The sequence below is a fragment of the Rhinolophus hipposideros genome, assembly GCF_964194185.1.
Source record: "Rhinolophus hipposideros genome assembly, chromosome: 9".
In the NCBI taxonomy this organism is placed as follows: domain Eukaryota; kingdom Metazoa; phylum Chordata; class Mammalia; order Chiroptera; family Rhinolophidae; genus Rhinolophus; species Rhinolophus hipposideros.
In genome coordinates this window covers 92349293-92353254 of record NC_138055.1, presented here as the reverse complement: position 1 = coordinate 92353254, position 3962 = coordinate 92349293, and the positions used below count along the sequence as shown (strand labels likewise).

At 39.4% G+C, this 3962-nt stretch overlaps 1 pseudogene across 1 annotated transcript; it reads left to right on the top strand.

Moving 5' to 3' along the window:
• Positions 1-474: 474 nt before the first annotated feature.
• LOC308501951 (60 kDa heat shock protein, mitochondrial-like) lies at positions 475-2198 on the top strand (annotated as a pseudogene). The gene has a single exon. The product of its transcript is annotated as a 60 kDa heat shock protein, mitochondrial-like (transcript).
• The last annotated feature ends 1764 nt before the right edge of the window (positions 2199-3962 follow it).

Sequence of the window (3962 nt, the reverse complement as noted above, 5' to 3'; positions counted from 1 at the left end):
AAATGAAATAGTCATAGTCAAAACTGGAAAGGTGTTCAACTGTATTAATAACCTGTAAAGATCAAGTTTAATCAATAATGACATATTTTTATCCATCAAACTTACCAAAGTTAAAACTTGGAAAGTAATCGGTGTTAACTGAAGCCAATTTAGCAGTACCTACCACAATTTTCAGACACCCAATAATTTTGTTTCCTAGTACCTACAGAAATATTTGTTCATGCACAAAAGTATGTCTAGCAGTGTTCATTCACTCTGCATTTTTAAAATAGTAAAAAAAGGAAATGCTCTAAATATTTATCAATATTAGAATATAAAAATATAGTCTATCTATGGAATTAAATGCCACAATTTAAAAGAATACTATCCACCTGGGGATCACGAGTTCATTGTTGTGTGCGCCCTGCGCTCTGTCCCTTACTTGCTTGGAATGGCCTGCGTCACCGCCCGCACACCTGTAGCTGACCCACAGAAATGCTTCGATTACACGAAGTCCTTCACCAGATGAGGCCAGTATCCAGGGCACTGGCTCCTCATCTCAAGCGGGCTTATGCCAAAGATGTAAAATTTGGTGCAGATGCCCAAGCCTTAATGCTTTAAGGTGTTTTAGCCGATGCTGTAGCCATTACTATGGGGCCTAAGGGAAGGACAGTGATTATTGAACAGAGTGGGGAAGTCCCCAAGTAACGAAAGATGACGTGACTGTTGCAAAGTCCATTGACTTAAAAGATAAATACAAAAATATTGGCACTAAACTTGTTCAAGATGTTGCCAAGAATACAAAAGAAGAATGGGGGTGGCACCACTACTGTTCCAGTGCTGCATGCTCTATTGCCAAGGAAGGCTTTGAGAAGATTAGCAAAGGTGTTAATCCAATGGAGATCAGGAGGGGTGTATGTCAGCTGCTGATGCTGTAACCAAACTTGAGAAGCAGTCCACACCTATGACAACCCCTGAAGAAATTGCTCAGGTGGCTATGATCTGCAAATGGAGACAAAGACATTGGCGACATCATTTGTGATGCAATGAAACAGGTTGTAAGAAAGGACATCATCATGGTAAAGGATAGAAAAACCCTGTATAATGAATTAGAAATTACTGAGGACATAAAGTTTGATCAAGGTTATATTTCTCCATACTTTATTAATACATCAACAGGTTGGAAATGTGAATTCCAAGATTCCTGTGTTCTACTGAGTGAAAAGAAAATTTCAAGTGTCCAGTCCATTGTACCTGCCCTTGAAATTTCCCGGGCTCCTGTAAGTCCTTGGTCATCATTGGGGGAGATGTTAAAGGAGAGGGGCTAAGTACACTCATTTTGAACAGGCTACAATTTGGTCTTCAGGTTGTAGCAGTCAAAGCTCCAGGTTTTGTTAACAATAGAAGGAACCAGGTTAAAGACATGGCTATTGCTACTGGTGGTGCAGTGTTTGGAGAAGGATTGATTCTAAATCTTGAGGACATTCAGCCTCATGACTTACAAAAAGTTGGAGAAGTCACTGTGACCAAAGATGATGCCATGCTCTTGAAAGGAAAAGGCGACAAGGCTCAAACTGAAAAACATATTCAAGAAATCATCGAGGACTTAGATGTCACAACTACTAGTGAATATGAAAAGGAAAAACTAAATGAACATCTGGCAAAACTCTCAGATGCAGTAGCTGTGCTGAAAGTTGGTGGGACTAGTGATGCTGAAGTGAATGAAAAGAAAGAGTAACAGATGCCCTCAACGCTGCACGAGCTGCTGTTCAGGAAGGTGTTCTGCTGGGAGGGGGTCGTGCCCTGCTTCGGTGCATTCCAGCCTTGGATTCATTAACTCCAGCTAATGAAAATAAATATCGGTATAGAAATTATTTTTTAAAACCACTCAAAATTCCTGCAATGACCATTGCTTAAGAATGCAGGTGTTGAGGGATCATTGATAGTTGAGAAAAGCTATGCAAAGTTCCTCAGAAGTTGGTTATAATGATGTGTTTGTGAATATAGTGGGAAAAGGAACCATTGAACCAACTAACGTTGTAAGAATTGCTTTATTGGACACTGCTGGAGTGGCCTTTCTGTTAACTGCAGCAGAAGTTGTAGTCACAGAAATTCCTAAAGACAAAGACCCTGGAATTGGTGGAATGGATGGAATGGGAGGTGGTATGTATGGGAAGCGGCATGTTCTAATTCCTAGAGCAGTGCTTTACCATTACTAATGGGAACTTTGAGAGGGAGCTCAAGGCAGTGCTCCTCACCTATAACTTCAGAGAAGTCAGCTGAAGGAAATGACTGGAGAAAGGCTGATGTTTAAGAAAATCACTATGACCATCAGTTACTGGTTTCAGTTGACAACATACAATGGTTTACTGCTGTCCATGCCTACAGATAACTTATTTTGTATTTTTGAATAAAAAGAAATTTGTACATTCCTGATAACCAAGTGCAAGAGCCATGTACCAATGTACTGTTTTCAACTTAAATCACTGAGGCATTTTTACCATTTCACTATTCTGTTAAAACAGGATTTTAGTACTTGCCATCACCCGATGAGAAGTTACGAAGCAGCCTATATGTGGAGAGTAAGAATTGTGTACAAAGTAGTAATATCCAATTATATGACAACCTTTGTGTAATAAAAATTTGTTTAAAGTTTAAAAAATTTGTTAAATAAATAAATACTGTCTACCTATATACAAACTTGGAAATTTTTCTAAGACATTTTAAAGTGAAAAACACAATGAGCAGAATTGGTACAGTATAATTTATGATGTGAGGAAAGAGTGAAGATAATATATAAAATGGGGTCACTTTAACCAAGCTGCTAAAATTGTTAACATTTTGAAGTCTGAGGCGTGAGGATAGACTCCATTCTTGTTCTAACTAGTCTAGGAACTTAAATTTTTGAACTCGCTAGTCCTGCGTCAATGCCTGGATATATACATCTGGACCTCCAGGTACCACCCAAATTACCCCTGAAGGATTCACACATACATCCACCTGACGTCCAGTATCCAGACTGCTGGATGTGACCAGACCTCCTGGCATCCATCTTCTGGACCACCTGGCATGCATCATCCTGACTGACAAATGTCCTGGACCTATCCTAGGGCTAAGAATGCAGGACTGATAATTCTCAGGAATGCACATTTTACTATTAGAACTTTTAACTTTTCTCTCTTCTTTGGACACTTCTGGGTTTTTGCCTAGCTGTTTCCAGTTTGCAAACTCTAAAATCTTTGAAAACAAGTAAGTCTCAATCATTTATTTCTGGCAAAGTTTCCAGACTCCTTTTGAGTTCATTTGACAGATGTAAAAGTTATTTATATCTGTGATAGATGTGCATGCACATGCGTACAAAAAGGCCTAGAGGGAAGCTCATCTTTTACTGCATTGAACAGTGTCCCCCCAAAATTCATGTCCACCTGGAACTTCAGAATGTGACCTTATTTGGAGTCTTTGCAGATGTGATTAGCCAAGTGAAAATCGGTCCTATTGGATTAGGATGGGCCCTAAATCCAATGACTGGTGTCCTTATACAAGGGCCACGTGAAGACACATAGGGGAGAAGGTCACATGAAGATGGAAGCCCAGGCTGGAGTGACACAGCTCCATGCCAAGGAATGACAAGGATTGCTGGCAACCACAAGAAACTAGGAGAGAGGCATGGGACAGATTCTCCACAGAGACTCCAGAAAGAACCAACACTGCTGACACCTCGATTTCAGACTTCCCACCTCCTGAATTGTGAGAAAATAAATCGCTGTTGTTGTAAGTCGCTCATTTTGTGATAATTTGTTACAACAGCTGTAGAAAACTAATACACACCTGTTTAAAAATGGTTAGCTCTAAGGAAGATATTCTATATACTTCTAAATTGTTTGACTATTTTACAGTAAGAATTTATTCCTTCTTGGCTAATTTTTTGCCAAATAAATGGATAAAGAAATTACCCACAATTATTTTGGAAGTTTTGGCTCTTA